Source organism: Schistocerca serialis, chromosome 8, assembly GCF_023864345.2.
Source record: "Schistocerca serialis cubense isolate TAMUIC-IGC-003099 chromosome 8, iqSchSeri2.2, whole genome shotgun sequence".
In the NCBI taxonomy this organism is placed as follows: domain Eukaryota; kingdom Metazoa; phylum Arthropoda; class Insecta; order Orthoptera; family Acrididae; genus Schistocerca; species Schistocerca serialis.
This window is the reverse complement of record NC_064645.1, coordinates 268,715,978-268,737,042: the sequence shown is the minus strand read 5'-3', so window position 1 is coordinate 268,737,042 and position 21,065 is coordinate 268,715,978.

Here is a 21,065-nt window from a genome sequence, read left to right as displayed (position 1 = left end):
GAAGAAAGAGCAGAGAGTGCGTCACTGTGGGCAGTTCAGTGATACGGGTGTTCTCATCAGAATCGACAGTAAATCAACACCGACAACGACAGTTACGGCATACCTTCCGATGTCGCAACTGGAAGATGAAGAGATAGAGAAAGACGTATGGATACTGAACGGGTAATGCACTACTTAAAGGGAGATGGAAATCAAGTAGTCGTGGGAACTGGAATGTGGTTGTAAGGGAAAGGGTTAAGGGAGAATACGGGTTCTGTACTAGGAATTACGGAGGAGAAAGACTAATTGAGTTCTGTAATAAATGTCAGCTAGTAATAGCGAATCCTCTGTTCAAGAATCACAAGAGGAGGAGATATATTCCCAAAAGGCCGGGAGATGCGGGAAGATTTCAGTTAGATTGCATCATGTTCAGACAGAGATTCCGAAATCACAAAATGGATTGTAAGGCGTATCCAGGAGCAGATATAGACTCATATCACAGTGTACCAATGATGAAGAGTAGGCTGAAGTTTAAGAGACTAGTGAGGAAGAATCAGTACTCAAAGAGGTGGGATACAGAAGCACTAATGAATGGAGATATACGCTTGAAGACCTCTAAGGCTGTAGATACTGCAATAGGGAATAACTTAGTAAGCAGTGAGGTTGAAAAGGAATGGACATCTCTAAAAAGGGAAATTAAAGAAGCCGGAAAGGAAAACATAGGTGCACAGATGGTTACTGAGAAGAAACCGTGGGTAAGGGAAGTTATACTTCAGTTGATCGGTGAAAGAGAAAAGTACAAAAATGTTCAGGGACATTTAGGAATATAGAAAAACAAGTCGCTGAGGAATGAAATACATAGTAAGAGCAGGAAAGCTAAGATGAAATGGCTGTTTGAAAAATGTGAAGAAATCGAAAAAGAAATAACTGTCGGTATGACTGACTCAGCATATATAAAAGTCAAAACAACCTTCAGCGAAATTAAAAGCAAGGGTGGTAACATCAGGAGTGCTGCGGGAATTCCGCTGTTAAATGCAGGGGAGAGAGCGGGTAGTGCACTGAAGGCCGCTGTGTGGGGGAAGATTTGGCAGTGTGATAGAAGAAGAGATAGGAATAGATTTAGAAGAGATAGGAGAACGATTACTAGAATCAGAATTTAAAAGAACTCTGGAAGACTTAAGGCCAAATAAGGCAGACGGGATGGATAGTGTTCCATCAGAATTTCTGAAATCATGGGGGGAAGTGGAAATAGAACAACTATTCACCTTAGTGTGTGGGATGTATGGGTCTGCCGATATACTGTGTGAATTTCGGAAAAATATCATCCACACAATTCGGAAGACAGCAAGAGCTGACAAGTGCGAGAATTATCGCTCTGCCAGCTTAACAGCTCATGCATCCAAGCTGCTGACAAATATAATATGCAGAAGAATGGGAAAGGAAATTGAGAATGTGCTAGATGACGAGCAGTCTGTCTTTAGTAAAGGTAAAGGGACCGGAGAGGCAGTTCTGACATTGCAGTTGATAATGGAAGGAAGAATAAAGAAAAATCAAGACAAGTTCATAAGATTTGAAGACCTGGAAAAAACGTTCGATAATGTCAAATGGTGCAAGATGTTCCTACATTCTGAGGAAACTAGGGGTAAGCTATAAGGAGAAGCGGGTAATATACAATATGTGCAAGAGCCAAGAGGGAACAATAAGAGTGGAAGACCAAGAAAGAAGTGCTCGAATGAAAATGAGTGTAAGAGAGGGGTTTAGTTTTTCGCCCCTACTCTTCAGTATGTGCATCGAAGAAGTAAAGATGAAAATAAAAGAAAGGATCAGGAGTGTAGTTAAAATTTGGGGTAAAAGAATACCAATAATATGGTTCGCTGAAGACATTGCTATCGTGGGTGAAAGTGAAGAAGAATTACGTGATTCGCTGAACGGGATGAACAGTCTAAGGTGTACAGAATATGGACTGAGAGTAAATCGAAGAAAGAGAAAGTGATTACAAGCAGCAGAAATGAAACTAGCGAGAAACTTAACATCAGGATTGATTGTCACGAAGTAGATGAAATTAAGGAGTTCTGCTACCTGGGCAGCAAAATAATCAGTGACGGATGGAACAAGGAGAACATCACAAGCAGACTAGCACTGCCAAAAAGAGCATTCCCGGCCAAGAGAAGCCTGCTAATATCTAACACAGGCCTTAATTTGAGGAAAAAATTTCTCTGAATGTACTTTTGGAGCACAACACTATATGGTAGTGAAATACAGGCTGTGGGAACTCTGGAACAAAAGAGAGTCGAAGCATTTGAGATGTGGTGCTACAGACGAGTGTTGAAATGTAGCTGGACTGATTAGCTAATGAATGAGGAGATTCTGCGCAGAACTGAAGAGGAAAGAAAAATATGGAGAACACTGACAAGGACAAGCGACAGGATGATAGGACATCCGTTAAGACATGAGGGAATAACTTCTATGGTACTAGAGGGAGGTGTAGATGGTAAAAACTGTAGAGAAATCCAGAGATCGGAATAGATAGATTGCAAGTGATACTCTGTGATGAAGAGATGGGGAATTCATGGCAGGCCGCATGACAGTGTCCTCCAGCTGATCGATAGTGTTTCTTCCAGTCGCTGCTAGCCTCCTACCCTGGTGAGCTATGTTCGAGCCTCGGGCCGTGCAGCCGCTCAGTCCGCCTGTGTAGGCGAATTGGGTTGCTGTCTGCCTCCACTTGCATGGACAGGCTCTGAAGCTGTGAACTGTCTCTCCAACTGGGTTGTCAGCGTAATTCCACGAACTCTAGCACGCTCTGGCCCGTCCTACGTGGCCATGACTAGCCCGTGTGGACGCCGACGTGGGTTCCCTTACTCTCCCAGCATCAGCGGCCTTGCGGAGTCGCTAATGTCATCACTTCGGTAGCCGAGCGGCGCTGCACGCTTTCGGTGACTACCTTTCTGCTTTCCTACCTCAGCCGCTCCTCGCTGGCCGGGTACAACCTACGGCTTGGAGTGCCGGCTCCTCCATGCACCATTACCAGTTGGAGCTTGCTAAGGAATAAAATGAATGTTTAACAGTGCTGTTTTCACGACGCATATCATAAAAGAAACAAACGTAAGCCTGCCATTCCACTGCAATACCACACACGATGGTGAACTACTGGCTTTCTGACCACAAGTTCCACCACACACCATAGACATCACACACTCCTGGTCTCTACAAATCGACATTTGTTTGAAATGCGCTTGCAACAGCTGCAGAAAGATGTCGATTCCACGTTTATCTTCAAGTGAACGATCTGTCAGATGAATATATAATTTCAGAGTTAGTCACTCCTAAGACACTGTAAGTAGGCTGTTTAGGTTTTCTTATTGGTTACGCCACGTAGCGCTCTGTGTGAGAATCACTGGCTGTGCTGTGTGCAGTCTGTGGCTGGTTTGCATTGTTGTCTGCCATTGTAGTGTTGGGCAGCGGTAGCTGGATGTGAACAGCGCGTAGCGTTGCGCAGTTGGAGGTGAGCCGCCAGCAGTGGTGGATGTGGGGAGAGAGATGGAGTTTTGTAATTTGTCATGAACTGCTATATATATTATGACTATTAAGGTAAATACATTGTTTGTTCTCTATTAAAATCTTTCATTTGCTAACTATGCCTATCAGTAGTTAGTGCCTTCAGTAGTTTGAATCTTTTATTTAGCGGGCAGTAGTGGCGCTCGCTGTTTTGCAGTAGTTCGAGTAACGAAGATTTTTGGTGAGGTAAGTGATTTGTGAAAGGTATAGGTTAATGTTAGTCAGGGCCATTCTTTTGTAGGGATTTTTGAAAGTCAGATTGCGTTGCGCTAAAAATATTGTGTCAGTTTAAGCACAGTCTTGTATAAATTGTTCAAAGGGGACGTTTCAACACACCTTCATGTGTCATACATCATGTTTGTGAAAACTCGTTGTGGCGATGAATGTATCAACTAAATTAAAAAAAAATTACTTTCTCTGTAGATATATCACTACTGGCTACATTAGTGATTTGCACGTATATTACAGTCCCTCCGCATTTTTGACGATTGATGAAAACTCATTCACTCACACATACACACCAACCCACCCACCCACCCACCCACCCACCCACCCACACACACATACACACACACGCACACACACACACACACGCGCGCGCGCGCGCGCGCGCGCGCGCGCGCGCGAGCGCGCGCGTAAACGTATTGTGATAGTTTGGATTCCAAAATAATCTGCAAAACGATGAGCAAGTGTTTCTTAATACGTACATGAAAATGATCTATCAATCGCTATTTCCATTTCACGTTTTCGTCAATAGACATGCAAAGAACTTTCGTACAATATTCTTCTCGTATTGACTTTCCTTCATGCTCTGCTGTTATCATCGAAATGACATCCTGTTTTGTACATAACTGTGTGAAGTGCGTTCTTTGTTAGTCAAGTGATTATCTTTTCACAGGAGGTCTCTCTACAAGTTTAGTGAAAATTTCTGTCGGTTCACCTAGCGAGGTGGCGCAGAAGAAGACGCTGGAATCGCAGTTGAGTGGACGGCAGTTCAAGTTCCTACCTGGCCATTCAGATTTAGATTTTCCGTTATTTCAGTAAACTGATCAAGGGGGATGCCAGGATAATTGCCGGCCGGAGTAGCCAAGCGGTTCTAGGCGCTACAGTCTGGAACCGCGCGACCGCTACGGTTTAGGTTCGAATCCTGCCTCGCTCATGGATGTGTGTGATGTCCTTAGGTTAGTTAGGTTTAAGTAGTTCTAAGTTCTAGGGGACTGATGACCTCAGAAGTTAAATCCCATAGTGCTCAGAGGCATTCGAACCATTTGAGCCAGGATAATTCCTCTGGCGACTCCGGAAGAGCCAAGAGGGAAGTGCTAGATGACGCCGAGATCGCTGGCGGCGTGCGTGGACCGCCGGATGGAAGGGCTGTGGTCGCGAGGGTACACGACCTAGTCGTTAACCGGATCCAACAAGCTTTAAGTTGAGTGGATATTGATCCTAGCAGTGAAACCTCCACCATCGTGAGATCTCGCGTTTCTCCAGTGACTTGATTTCTTGTTGCTGCTTGCAATGTCGCCGAGACGAAGAGCAGTGAGTGGAGTGCTTGGGAAAGGCGGATATAATTATCTTTCCTTGACTTCTTGTTACTAATAGCCGCTTTCTATGTGTTACTATTTGTTAAGTTCAACCAGCGGTATTTTTCCTGCCTGGTGGCCGCTAACGCCCTAGTGACTTGCTCTGGAGGTTACTGTATGTGTACGTTTCCTGGCCTTGCCGCTGCTGTTCGGTAAGGCGTGTAGTTTTGACAGTTTCCTTGATTGGTACGTCGGTTGGTGTTTCTTCTACTCTGGTAGTAGTGGTTCCTTTCTCCTTTATGACGCTCTAAACACAGCATTCTGAGGACGTAGTACCGACTGCCGGTTCTGGCTTTGGCGTGGCGTTCCATCGTTGCATTGGTTATCGGACGTCAGGTAGCTTCAGCAGATTATCATTAGTCATTCGTTAGACTGCCACTGGTCCGAGTTAACATCTTGTGAAGTGAATGCAACTCTTGGCTACCTTTCTCATCGCTCGTTAAAGTATTCTGGCCTGACCTACTCAGAGGTCGATTCCTGGAGCACCGTCTGTGACTAGCCAGCCGGCCGAAGTGCCCGAGCGGTTCTAGGCGCTACAGTCTGGAACCGCGCGACCGCTACGGTCGCAGGTTCGAATCTTGCCTCGGGCATGGATGTGTGTGGTGTCCTTAGGTTAGTTAGGTTTAAGTAATTCTAAGTTCTAGGGGACTGATGACCTCAGCAGTTAAGTCCCATAGTGCTCAGAGCCATTTGACTAGCCCTGGTGTTTTATAATTGTGTTATTTTTCTGTTATTGTATTACCAAGTTACCATCATTTGTCTCTCCTGTCTGGTGATCAGTTGCTTGTTCTTTTGAATTAACCCTGTTATTATATTTGCTGTTTTGTTATATGTTTCTAAATTATTTTTTTTATATATATAATTGCCATTCTTGGCGTTACATAGGTTTAAACGGCTGCGCTACCAAGTTTACTTTCATTTTGTCTCACCTGTTTGGTGATCAGTTGCTGTCTTTTACATTAACTTTTGCTGTTGTCTTGCTGTTGACAGTATGTTTGTTAAATTTTTTTAATAATTGCCATTCTTGGCGTTAAAGGCCTTCAGCCGTGACTCTCGCTACTTGTCTTAAAATTCTAATGTGGCAATTGTATTTTTAGCAGTTAATCTTTAAGACCTTGGTGATTTGTTTTCAAAATTTAAATAACTGTAGTTTGTAAGTTGTAGCAAGTTAAACAATTCTTAATTTATTGCCGTTAAGGCCTTGAGCCGTGAAAAAGTTCTTAATTTATTGCCATTAAGGCCTTCAGCCCTGAAACAATTCTAAAATTATTGCCATTATTTTGTTATTGATTTTCAGTAAACTGTGTCTGATGAAAAGAAAGCCAACCAATATTAACTGATTACGGTCCCGTCCACAATCGTAACCGAATCCTGCCTTCCATGACCATCAGGTCTCAGGGACAATGGGAATTTATTTGTGTTTCATAACGTACTTACTCATTCCAACATTTATGAAACAAGAGCTATTCAATACCAGTCAAGTGGCAGTGCACAGTCGTTGAGTAACTCCGTGATGTAACGAAAGTCATGGGATAGCAATATGCACATATATAGATGACGGTAGTATTGCATACATAAGGTATAAAAGGTCAGTGCATTGGCAGTGCTCAGGTGATTCACGTGAAGAGGTTTTAGAGGTTATTATAGCCGCTGGACTGGAATTGACAGACTTTGAATGCGAAGTGGTTGTTGGATCTAGACGCATGGCATATTCCACATCATAAATCATTAGGGAATTCAATATTCCAAGATCCACGGTGTCAAGAGTTTGCCGAGAATACCGAATTTCCGGCATTATACGGCCGAAGTGGCCGTGCGGTTAAAGGCGCTGCAGTCTGGAACCGCAAGACCGCTACGGTCGCAGGTTCGAATCCTGCCTCGGGCATGGATGCTTGTGATGTCCTTAGGTTAGTTAGGTTTAACTAGTTCTAAGTTCTAGGGGACTAATGACCTCAGCAGTTGAGTCCCATAGTGCTCAGAGCCATTTGAACCATTTGAACCGGCATTATCTCTCGCCTGGAACAATGCAGTGGCCGACAGCCTTCACTTAGCCACTGAGAGGAGCGGTGTTTGCGTGGATTTGTCAGTGCTAAGAGACAACCAACACTGCGTGAAATACCCACAGAAATCAGTGGGACGCGTACGACGAACGTATCGGCTAGGAAAGTGTGGCAAAATGTGGTGTTAATAGGCTATCGGAGGAGACGAACGACGCGAGTGCTTTTGCTAACAGAACTACTTCCCCTGCAGCATCTCCCCTGTGTTCGTGACCATATCGTTTGGATTCTAGACGACTAGAGAACCGTGGCCTGGTCAGATGAGTCCCGATTTCCGTGGGCAAGAGCTCATGGCAGGATTAGGGTGTGATGCAGGCCCCACGAAGCCATGTAACAGTGCGCTATAAAAGCTGGTGGCGACTCCATAATGTATGGGGCTATGTTTACATGGAATGGACTGGGTCCTCTGGTCAAACTGAACCGGTCATTGACTGGAAATGTTATATTCTGCTACAGGAGACCATTTGCAGCAATTCATTGACTTCATGTTCCCAAACAACCACGGGATTTTTATGGATGACAATGCACCATGTTATCATGCGACAATTGTCGTGACTGGTTTGAAAAACATTCTGTGGACCGTTCGAGCGATTGATCTGGTTGCCCAGACGGCCCTACATCAGTCCCTTCGAAAATTTATGGGACATAATCGAGAGGTCAGTGTAGAAAAACCTGCACCGCCATCACTTTCGCAAATATGGACGGCTATAGAGGCAGCATGGTTCAGTATTTCTGCAGGGGATTTACAACGACTTGACTCCATGCCACAACGAGTTGCTGCACTATTCCGTGCAAAAGGAGGTCCGACACGACACGGGGAAGTATCCTATGACTTCAGTTCAAAATGGTTCAAATGGCTCTGAGCACTATGGGACTTAACATCTGAGGTCATCAGTCCCCTAGAACTTAGAACTACTTAAACCTAACTAATTTAAGGGCATCACACACATCCATGCCCGATATGGGATTCGAACCTGTGACTGTAGCGGCCACGCGGTTGCAGACTGAAGCGCCTAGAACCGCTCGGCCACACCGGCCGGCTATGACTTCTGTCGCCGGCCGGGGTGGCCGAGCGCTTCTAGCCGCTACAGTCTGGAACCGAGCGACCGCTACGGTCGCAGGCTCGAATCCTGCCTCGGGCATGGATGTGTGTGATGTCCTTAGGTTAGTTAGGTTTAAGTAGTTCTAAGTTCTAGGGGACTAATGACCTCAGTAGTTAAGTCCCATAGTGCTCAGAGCCATTTGAACCATTTGACTTCTGTTACCTCAGTGCAATATACAACGGGCAGTCAAATAAAACGAGACAAATGGAAAAATAAGTAAACATTTATCTCACTTTAAGTCAAGTGTCTTGATGGAAAAATGTTTCCGTTTGCCTACGGAAACATGATTGTATCCAGGGAAGCAACTCTTCGTCCGAAGCAAACCTAGGGCCGCGAATATCTTTCTTGAGGGCTACAAAAAGATTGATATCGCATAGGGAGAGATTCGGACTGTTTGGAGAATGTGTAATGGCTCCCAGCGAAGCTTCTGCAGCGTAGTAGTAACAACATTGGCAACATGTGGGCGGATTGTCCTGCCACAGATTGATGCCATCCGTCATGATTCTTGGGGGTTTGGACTTGATAAAGCTCTACAGTTTTTGGAAACTGCCCGCGTATCGCTGTGCGTTGATTGTGGTGCAGTGTTCAAGAAAATCATTGAACGAAAGCCCTTTGCAGTCGAAGAAAAGAGTCATCATGACTTTCTCAGAGCTGTTGTGCCTTTTGTTTCGACTACGTAGCAGAACGGTCGCTGGAAAGGCCTTGCACATCCTCGATACAGTCCCGATTTCTTCCCGTGCGGTTTCCGTATTATTGTAACCCTCAAGAGAGGCATTCAATGCGTCTGTTTGCTTCGGATGAAGAGATGCATGCATACGTACAATTATGGTGGAGTACGAAACCGCAAACATTTTCCGTCTTGTCTCACAGTGAAAGAAACGTATTAACAATTATGGCGATACCTACGAAATAAAAAAATAGTTTACTTACTTTTTTCCTTTTACCTCGTTTTCATTTGACTGCTCCTTGTACAATGGAAAGAGAGACGAAGTGGATCATTTACTACGTTTACACGAAGCTCAGTTTCTGGAAAACCGGCATGAATCGATTTTCTAGTCCGGACTAAAAACAGTTTTCCGATAGTCAGTTGTTTTTCAACAATGGCCTCTGGAAAACAGTTCTGATTTCCGATTTAATCTGCGTTATATCTCTTTCTATTCAATCAAATATCAATATAAGTTCGTGTTCAGCCTAGCATTTCTTCTTCTCCTTCGCTCTATAAGAAGACACTTCTTTCAAATTAGCCGAAATTTTTAAAAGCAAGTAGAAACCCGACAACTTCAGCACGTTTCAAAAACGAGAAATCGTTCACATGCAAGTTAATATCGACTGTAGAAGAGGAAACCTGGCAGCTAGAACCACATTTTCAAAAACTGATGATGGAATGTTTACGTAATCAGTCAGAAGCGGTATTGCAAAAGCAGTTTACGAGAACCATATCCGGGGGCCCATGTACACGTAACGACACTAAGGACAATGGTACCGTTACGTCAGCCGTGTGGCTAGACTAAGTGCGTTAACATGAATTCTAAGAAATCTAATCCTCTTTTTGCAGGCGACTACTTTTGATGTCATTCAGTTACGAGAGGCGGCCTAGTTCTTTTATTTAGTAGTCAGTGCCGTTTTAATTTGATTTTTGGACAATGTCCTGTCTTGCTGGCGGCTACTGCTTCGTTGAAGTAGGGAATCAATAGGGAAATTGTAAGTGGCTATATTAAATTTCGTCACGCCTCGAAAAGATGCCCCTGCAGTGACAACTTCCTGACAGCTGCAATTCAGCTGCAAAAGATCCGTCTGAGTGGCACAAAAATCTATATGTACTTTGATAATGAGTCAGGCTCACATAGCAGGAATATTTCGAATTACTAACAGTATTTCGGTAGCATCACTCATACGACACTACATACCAGCTCGCAGTGAAATGATGGTAAAGAAATTCTGTGCCTTCTACATCTCGCTAGTTACGAGAATTGCCCTATAGGAAGAGACTTTTCTCTTCTGTGAAACAGACGACAAGTAAAACAGCTTCTTCCACATTTCCCAGTGGGTATGATAGTAAACACTAAACTCAAAATCTCGAATATTAAATATCTTGTTACACATTTAAATTAACGAATTTACTCCGTGCGTGACTGTTTATCATAATGGTGAAACTGTCAGACAGTCAGTTTATTTTGTGTGTTTTCTTTCAGTAGTCTCAAAAATTTTACATGTATTGTGAAATAATTCAACATTTAGCTAGAAAGTGTTCATCGCACAAAATCAGCATTAAGGATTTTACATACACATGTAAATAGTATCCCATGAGGAATGGTCAAATTCAGGAATATGTCAGAATCCTTACTTCGAAGCAAAAGAGTACAAGGAACAAGGGCTCCAAAAAGAATACCTCAAGATAAATTAGCATTTCTTCATCTTCAGTACTGTGAAACAGATCTCTTCTACTGCAACCTGTTTGCTTTCCATATTTTGGGAGGAGGTAATATGGATCAAAACAAGAAAAATATGTCCAGTAAAAATGGTTTCTAAAGAGAATAATTTAACACATTGTGCACTTGCACATCTTCGCTACTGTGCAACACATCTCTTTTACTGAACAAGTGCCCATAACCATTGAATGGGAATTTTTTTCTTCTCCTAGTTCGTACTAGATCCTCCCAAAATATGGAAAGCAAAGATCTTGAAGTAGAAGATATTTGTTTCGCAGTATCGTAGATGAAGTGATCATAGCTCTAAAGATGTGAATTTTAGAGTCCATGTTTACTAGACATTTTTGCTTTGAATAATCGTTCCTGTCACGTCGCTGAATGTTGAGCATTGCTCCTGACACTCCATGTACACAAGGTGATTCAGCTAAGCTATTCACTTCAGATATTTCTGAAATTGTTTAACATGTGGTAATTTTGTTCCCACTTAAATAAATTATGGAAACTCCCTCACTGAATGACGTATAGTCTCTTTTCATATTTACACTAATCAGATAGATAACGGTATGAAGTTCATTTTTTCAAAAGGAATTGCTGCTATGAGTCATAACTGTAAAAGTGACAAATTCAACCGTGTTCCACTCTTCTATATCTGATTAGTAGTTTGAGAGAAACTGAAATATCCAGTCAACGTTGTAAGTGGGGAACCACAGGTATGAGTATTCATCTTTGGTATTAATAACCGCCTCAGCTGTATTTAGTCCTTTATTACTGGATCTCTACGGGTTTCGTGGCACTAAAAACCACATATTCGGGTGACCACCTGTATAACAATAAATCCAGAAGGAACAACAACCTTGAGACATACACTGGTATGATAAACTATTTCAAGATTTAAAAAAAATTAAAAAATGTTAAAAACTTTTACAAGATAATATAAAAATGTTATTACTCACATGATTAAAACTTTAGAACGGAAAAGCTCGAAATCTTTTTCCCCAACATTAACTGTCAGTCAAAACAAAACACCTCTAGAAGACGGTATGTCACAAATTAAAAACTGCCGGATTCCAATATAGTGGATGGGTCCAAAACAAATCGCACCATAGTGATCTATTGGAAAGGAGAAAATAAATGAAAACTGTTAAGACCTAATTTAGGGCCAGAATGAAAAACCAAGAAGTGGTTGTAAGACAACGGAGGGCTGCTCTACCTAGACAAAATCGTCAGGTAAATAGCCATTGGCGTGAAAGCAGAACCTGAAAAGCGCACCTAACGCTTCTCCGATCCCCTGTACGCGGTTCCGTATAGATCGGATGGTCACCTGAAGATGTGATTTTTAGTGCCACAAAACCGGTAATCATTCAGTAATAAATGACTAAATACAGCTGAGGCCGTTATTTATACCCAAGGTGAAATATCCAGGACTTAGGACTTACGTATTTTGAACATTAAACAGACTGACGCCATATCCCTTAGTATATGGGACTGCGACGACAGGCTGGCGCAGCTAAGAAAGTGTATTGACAAAAGCAGAATAATTGAGAAAAATTTAATTTAAAACTGATACTAATCACACTTGGATGTATGGGTTGGACCGACACACCAACTGGAAGACAAAAGACGCGGTGTCTAAGGATAATTCGCCAGTTAACTACGGTATAGTCCTGCTCTTGTTTCTAGAAAAGGTGCATGCTATAAATTAAATGGATTTGTAAAACACGGAATTGAGATACAACGATAGTTAAATAATAACTTTGCGTCAGGTTACATTGTGAAATAACATCAGCAATTGCAACAAAAAGTAAACTTCAAAGGAATGTCGTCATAAACACTTCCATCAAATTCGGTTCCATATGCAACGGGAGTGTGTTCAGCGAATGTGTTTACTGAAAGTTGAGAAAATGTACAGCAATCAGTCGCTAATATTCTATTTATTGCATATCTAGATTTCAGCCGTTTGTCGCTATCATCAGTGGTAAAAACATATAAGAATGCATTGCAATAAGACACATACATGAATCAAAACATATTATAGTTATATAACCTTTGCACAAGTGTGGATGACAAAAGTAACATACAGGTAAGATCCGAGTCAGATCATCAATTGCTGCTTGTCTGTACGAACCCCCCCCCCCCCCACTAGACTGTCCATGTCAGTATTTCAATTCATACTGAGGCCAGCTGATCTCAGTGTACATCATAATGATGTGAAGAGCCCTTCATACATGTAAGGTTTAACTTAGAGAATTTACTGGTCTTGTTTATACGATGTTGGCTGATATTTGGAAAAATCAAACGACAAATAAAAATAGCTTAAGACAGTTTTAATATAGAAGCAGTCGTAAACCCATTTGCTGATCGACCTGCGTGGCGCTTACTGTGTGAACTAACGGTTGTTTGTACATATAGTTATTTGAAAGTTAATAAATATTAAAAATTTTACAATTGCTCAATCTTACAGGAATAAAACGGTATTAAAAACTTTTTATTAAAAACAAGTGACTTGCATCTTAGCGGTAAGTTCTTTATCATCTGCTCTTGTGCAAAGCTTATAGGACTATAATATGTTTTGAATCATGCAAATGTCTTATTGTAATGTATTCTTATATATTTTTTGAACTGATGATAGCCACATAGTGGCTGAAATCTAGATCTGCAATGAATAGATTACTAGCGGCTGAATCCCGTACATTTTTCTCAACTTAGATAAACACATCCTTCAAATTCCATTTACGCCAACACGTGGTCGAAATGCCCGCCGTTTACTGCAATAAACGTTTTCAGTCGCCGGTGCAAGGATTTCTGGACATAATGAAGAGATTTCTGCGATATCATTGCATATGCTGCTACAATGCAATGTCCTAAATCCTCTTGCGTCGTCGAACCTGTGCGTGGGAGAAAGCATACTGAAGTCAAATTAGACGAACGTACAGGTGGACTGGTAACGCATTCAGCCCTTCAAGTCCTATCCAGCGTTTAAGAGGGTTCAAAAATGGTTCAAATGGCTCTGAGCACTATGGGACTTAACATCTGAGGTCATCAGTCCCCTAGAACTTAGAACTGCGTAAACCTAACCAACCCAGGGACATCACACACATCCATGCCTGAGGCAGGATTCGAACCTGCGACCGCAGCGGTCGCTCGGTTCCAACTGAGGCGCCTAGATTGGCTCGGCCACAGCGGCCGGCGTTTTAGAGGGAAGTGGGATATCGCTTTCCTAGCCATAAGCGATTGCTGAACGAGACATTCACCGTGTCAGTGCGAATTAGAGGCGTAATAGTGCGTACTCTTAGATCCAACATTCCATGATTCGTAAATGGAAGTTCTTGGGTAAATATAATTTGTTGGGGAAAGAACCTGTTGTCTCATCAGAACCGAGAGCGACGATTTCCATGAGTCTTTTGCGGTCCAGCTGATTAATGTGCTGGTGAAGTAACACATGATGCGAATGAAAGCTGTTTGCGTTCAGAATGCGTAAAACACTGGGCTTACATGTTCTTGAGGCACTCGCAACTTCCCTGGAGCTAACGTGTAATTTACGGGCGACAGCTCCCAAAACATCTCCGTATTTCGTTCGCTCTTTTCGTTGCAAGGTTGCTCCTTGCCCTATGAGTAGTATTCCAATGACTTCCAATAACTTGTGCGACATCGTCTGTCGAGATACTTGTCTGCGTGAAATTCAGTTGTTCTCTTCTAGTTCCATCTGTCAGCAGTTGCTGGTCTTGTGGTTACCGTTGATGACTCACTATCGTAGGGCCTGATTGAGATTACCCCGCGAATCGGAAATTTTCTCCGCTCGGGGCTTGGTGTGTGTGTGTGTGTGTGTGTGTGTGTGTGTGTGTGTGTGTGTGTGTGTTGTCATCATCGACGTGCAAGTCGCCGCAGTGGAATCAATAATTAAAAAGTCTTTAACCATGTGGCTGAACATCGCAGATGGGGTTCTTTCGGCTCATAATGACATCGGCTCAATTTTTTACATTCCTTCTGCATTACCCGTAAAGAATTTTATCTAGTGCTTCTTGTTTTGTGAAAGATTTTTGTTTCCGCGGAAGAACCAGCAGTCGACACAGCACAGACAGAACGAAAGACACCTTTTCTCTGTCTTTGTATACCGGTATTGCGTCGGTCCTAAGCAGTTTCCTCCGTATCCACCGTGACCATAAAGTTCCGCTATCATTTCAGAAACTCATAACTTGGAAACTATAACATACAGAGCATCATGGATTGTTGTATAGCGTTTCGCAGCTCTCATTTTGCTGTTGTGCCAGGGTTTGTGTACCTCTCTCGTCACTCGCGTAACATGAAGGCGATAATCGAGTTCTGCCCATGTACGGGTCAGCACTGCAGCGTCAACAGTTCAGACTGCTTCACTGATCGTGCACTAAGGATAGCAACGTCACTGACCGGTTTCGTGTGCACGCTATCGTTGACAAAAATCGCACAAAAAGAAGCCTAATATCGTGACGTCCAGAGAGCGGGAGGCCACGAAATGGGGCTGCCACAACACGCCCACCTGTCAGGAAACGTGTCATTCGACACATCCCGCACATGTTGACTTCTGGGGACCACTGAAATGCAGCTTGCGCTCTGTCAACATCTGCTCGAGACCCAGCGAAATGTCCACTTCGAGAAAAGTCCTTGATAGTGCCTATCTCTATAAAGATTTTGAACCAACCCATACCGGTTGTTTTTGCTGTTCCTATACTGGCATCGATAATACCGTAATACCGTTATCATAGATCTCGATACTACATGCCAGAAGACACATTGCACTTTCTCCAAGTCTGACGCGCTCTAAGTCAAATCTGCAACCAACGACAGAGGAGAAAAGTTTTACAAGAAATCATGATCGTTCGTTTCTACGTCATGTCTTTTTATAATGATAGCCGAACTTTATGGACGCCTTGTATTTCCTTTACTTTTTTCTTTAAATAGCCGGCCACAGTGGCCGAGCGGTTCTAGGCGCTTCAGACTGGAACCGCGCGACCGCTGTGGTCGCAGGTTCGAATCCTGCCTCGGGCATGGATGTGTGTGATGTCCTTAGGTTAGTTAGGTTTAAGTAGTTCTAAGTTCTAGGGGACTGATGACCTTAGAAGTTAAGTCCCATAGTGCTCAGAGCCATTTGAACCATTTTTTTAAATATGAAGTTACGAACTTCTACTTTAGACAGCACTCGGTTTCACGTTCAAAAAAGACATTTATGTACTTAAAATATATAAATAATGATGATACATACCATGATAAGGAACTCCATAAGAAACTGAGTATACAGGTCCACAACGTAATTTATTTATTGTTTATTTGAAATGTTTTAAATTATGTTAAAATTTCACTGTCAAAGTTGACGTTTTCACTATTTCAGAACAACACCGACCATGAGTAATGTCTTTTACAGCATTTTCCGCCGGTGAAGTAACCTCTTTGATGGCGATAGTCAGTTATTGTCTGATGAGGGCATCGTAAGCCTAGAAAGACGTTAAGTAAATATATTAATTCTCTAGAACATCAACACTTTTGTGGTTTTTCATTAATAAGCACTAGCAAGTCACACGAACAATCAATATTCAGCCATATGTACACTGAAATAGTAAGTTATTTATGTAAATCAAGTGATGCAATCTGTATTAAATCTAGACTTGCGATCACGGTCCACGAGATAAAGCCAACAATCAGTGGTACATCTCAGTGTCCAAGACGCGTAACATTTAGGTACAGTCTCGAGCTTCCGAACGTTTGCATCATCCTCGTCGTTACCTGATAACGAGAATGGTGCAAATAATAGAAAGCTCGAGTTGCTGCCCATAAGTATTTCGAGTCCAACATAGGGACAATTTAATGCAAGGCTTCCGCTATGATAATTTTCACGGACTGTTGCGACTCTCCTGGTAGCCCCTGCAGCCGCGGGAAAACCGGGAGGCAAGTTTTTCGCAGTCAGCTGCAGCACCAGACTCTCCCAAGGTTTGAATGACAGCTCGCATTGGGAAATTACGACTGCTACCCAAATGTCAGATGGCGACCTTAGTCTGAGGATTGTCAGCATAAGAGGTGGGAGACTCGGCTGAAGAAGCGCCACTTACGCTTCGCAGAAAGTGATTACTTGGGGGAATCACTGCTACTCCTCCGCCGGTCTTCTGACGCAAGAGCGGACGAAGGTCAGGGAGGCGACGGCGTACACACAGCCTGTTCTGCCGGGCAAAGCCCTTGGCACTCGTCAGCGGACGCAGTCACAGTCCGCTGTTTTGCCAAGAGGACTGTCTCTGCCTCTGACATTTAATATCCGTTTGCACAAAGACTTCTGCAGCGGCGGCGGAAAACTTCTTGTTTCTCCTACTCCGCGTTCTGCATTCAGGGGAAATCCAAACATACGTCGAGAAAAAATTGATGAGAAACTGGATCAATAAAATAAGTGCCTTAGTATACAGCGGCATAAAATAGATGGCTGCTTGATGAAATGGAATTTTTTTTACCTTTTTTTTTATTTTGGCACCTGGTTGGCTGCAGCCAGCAACATACAATACTTAAATCACCATGAATTAGGTAAGTGCACAAGTTAATACGCTATCAATACAGTTGTATTACATTAAAGACTGACAGCCACTTCAATTAAAAATGAATATTACACTTATACACTCTAAATACACTACTGGCCATTGTAATTGCTACACCAAGAAGAAATGCAGATGATAAACTGCTATTCATTGGACTAATATATTATACTAGAACTGAATTGTGATTACATTTTCACGCAATTTGGGTGCATAGATCCTGAGAAATCAGTACCCAGAAAAACCACCTCTGGCCGTAATAACGGCCTTGATACGCCTGGGCATTGAGCCAGACAGAGCTTTGATGGCGTGTACAGCTACAGCTGCCCACGCAGCTTCAACACGATACCACAGTTCATCAAGAGTAGTGACTGGCGTATTGTGACGAGCCAGTTGCTCGGCCACCATTGACCAGACGTTTTCAGTTGGTGGAGATCTGTATAGAATATGCTGGCCAGGGCAGCAGTCGAACATTTTCTGTTTCCAGAAAGGCCCGTACATGACCTGCAGCATCTGGTCGTGCATTATCCTGCTGAAATGTAGGGTTTCGCAGAAATCGGATGAAGGGGTCCACTGTTCAAAGTGCCGTCAATGCGAACAAGAGGTGACCGAGACGTGTAACCAATGGCACCCCATACCATCGCGCCGGGTTATACGCCAGTATGGCGATGACGAATACACGCTTCCAATTTGCGTTCACCGCGATGTTGCCAAACATGGATGCGACCATCATGATGCTGTAAACAGAACCTGGATTCATCCGAAAAAAAGACGTTTTGCCATTCGTGCACCCAGATTCGTCGTTGAGTACACCATCGCAGGCGCTCCTGTCTGTGACGCAGAGTCAAGGGTAACCGCAGCCATGGTCTTCGAGCTGATAGTCCATGCTGCTGCAAATGTCGTCCAACTGTTCGTGCCGATGGTTGTTGTCTTGCAAACGTCCCCATCTGTTGACTCAGGGAACGAGACGTGGCTGCACGATCCGTTACAGCCATGCGGATAAGATGTCTGTCATCTCGACTGCTAGTGATACGAGGACGTTGGGATCCAGCACGGCGCTCCGTATTACCCTCCTGAACCGACCGATTCCATATTCTGCTAACAGTCATTGGACCTCGACCAACGCGGGCAGCAATGTCGCGATACGATAAACCGCAATCGCGATAGGCTACAATCCGACCTTTATCAAAGTCGGAAACGTGATGGTACCATTTATCCTCCTTGCACGAGGCATCACAACAACGTTTCACAAGGCAACGCCGGTCAACTGCTGTTTGCGTATGAGAAATCGGTTGGAAACTTTCGTCATGTCAGCACGTTGTAGGTGTCGCCACCGACGCCAACCTCGTATGAATGCTCTGAAAAGCTAATCATTTGCATATCCCATCATCTTGTTCCTGTCGGTTAAATTTCGGGTCTGTTAAACGTCATCTTCGTGGTGTAGCAATTTTAATGGCCAGAAGTGTACATTGGTGTACAAAGTTTGAGGGGGTAGTCCTCTTTGAAAACTTCGAAAATTTGGCTTTGGCTCGACGTTCTCCAGGAATTCCCTTATCTAACTACAAGGTGATTTATGGGAAGTCTCTCTGAAACCCATTCGTAGAGGAAAAATGATATTCGATACGTAATTTCAACGACAGCTTAACAGACTTTATGGAAATTATGCACGTGCTCGTCGCATTCGAGATCGGACCAATTTCTTACAACTTCTGCATAGAACTGGACGAAAATCGTATGCAACAAGCAAAGTCGTGAATGACAGAAGCTGTCAAGGAGGCCCGGACGACCACCATGGCTACGATGAACTTGGAAGAGGACCTCATTTTAGTTATGGAAGGATTGCTGTATGCTCCAGGGATCGCAGACTAGAGGTACGTTTAACTTAACTACAAGAAATGTAACCCAAAACTTTAAACGCGTTTGTCTCGAAACTTTGTTTTCAAATTGGAAGAAAATATAACATGAGAACTGTAGGTATAGTTTTGATCGGAAGTTGGTGCTGGCATTCTAAATTGAATTCTCTATCAGCATACGTAGCCCTTTTGCGATTTCTTCAAAAGTCTATTTTCGGCGCACCATTTTGTGCCAATTTTTTAGACGAACAAAATAACATTTGTTTCAAAGCGTTGCCATTTTGTTAGAACTCAACATTTTTCAATTATTCTATGCATGCGCATGGAAAAATGTTGAAAATTACTTACGCAAAATTATTTTGTTGCAGGCTGAATAGAAGGGCTTGAGGAATTCCCACCGATGCCTAATGTTTTGGATGCAAGTTGTCCTTCCACCTGATGTATCTGTTACAGGGAACATTCGGTATGGAGGCAAAAAAAAACCTGGCATGATGTGTTACTGCCAAATAACATAGCTCACTGAAACTTCGACCACAATTACAAACAACTAGCACAGTAGAGTGCAGAAGGTAACTGAAAGAAATACGACATGAGACGAACGGAACAGACACTTCTATTCAAAGACAGTAACTACACTGAAGTCACCGCGATTTATAAGTATGACGGTCCCCTGGACATTACAGAAGGCGGAAGGTAGTTGTCAGTAGGGTGTATGATGACGACGAACAAAAAATACGCCCTGTGCAACGAGACCTCATGCTGGGCACAAGGTTAGTAAAGAATTCTTTTTTGTAGTAGGGCGTTCCATTCCTCCATTAGCGCTGGATGATAGTTGATGCTTGTGGAGGTGATGCAATATGTCTCTAGAACGCACCCCACATGTGCGCGATGTGATTTAAGTCGGGCGAACGGGCAAGCTAATCAGTTCGCCGAATATCCTCCAAGAGCTGCTTCACCTGTGATGTTCCATGCTGTACATAAAAATAAAGCCAAGATCGAATTGAATCCCTGAAAAGACGCACGTGGTGAAGGACTACAGTGTCAAAATAATGCTGACCGGTGAAAATACCATGTTCAAAGATTTGGAGGTCTGTATACCCTTGCAATATTATGCCTCCTCACAACGTAAGTCCTCGAGCACCAAACAAGATCACAAGCGTACCCACCTAGACTTTACGGCTTACCCAAAGAGCCTAAACCTGAGATTCCGTTGAGGCCAATTGTCAGCGCTATAGGCGGACCAACACACGAGTTAGCTAGACACCTTGCCTCATTGGTACAACCTTATGTTGGTAGGACGGACAGTCATATTATAAATTCAGCTCATTTCATTGACAAGTTAAAGGAAACGAGCGTGGGCCAGGATGATATCCTCGTCAGTTTTGATACTGTGTCGTTATTTACCACGATTCCGGTAAGTGAAGCGATCTTATGCATAGCGGATATTTTTCCTACCGATATTGTGGCAATATTCCGACACTGCCTCACCACAACCTACTTTCAATACAATAATAACTTTTATGAACAGATTTACGGGGAGGCTATGGGCAGTACTCTCAGTCCTGCTGTGGCTTACTTATTTATGGAGACTTTTGAACAACGGGCGTTGCAGACTGCCAGTAAGATACCAGCCAGATGGTATCGCTATGTCGATGACACGTTCGTAGTATGGACACACGGAGCAGAGGAGTTGGATGCCTTCCTGGCACATTTAAACAACATTAATCCGAAAATCCAATTTACTATGGAGACGGAAAGGAATGGGCAATTGAATTTCCTGAATGTGTCTGTGATTAAACGACGGAACGGAACGTTGGGCCATAAGGTGTATACAAAGGCCACACATACTGATCGTTATCTACATAAAGATTCAAACCATCACCCTAGACAAAAAAGAGGTGTAATGAAAACCTTGGTGGACAGAGCGTACAAAATTTGTGAACCTGTTTATTTAAAAGATGAGA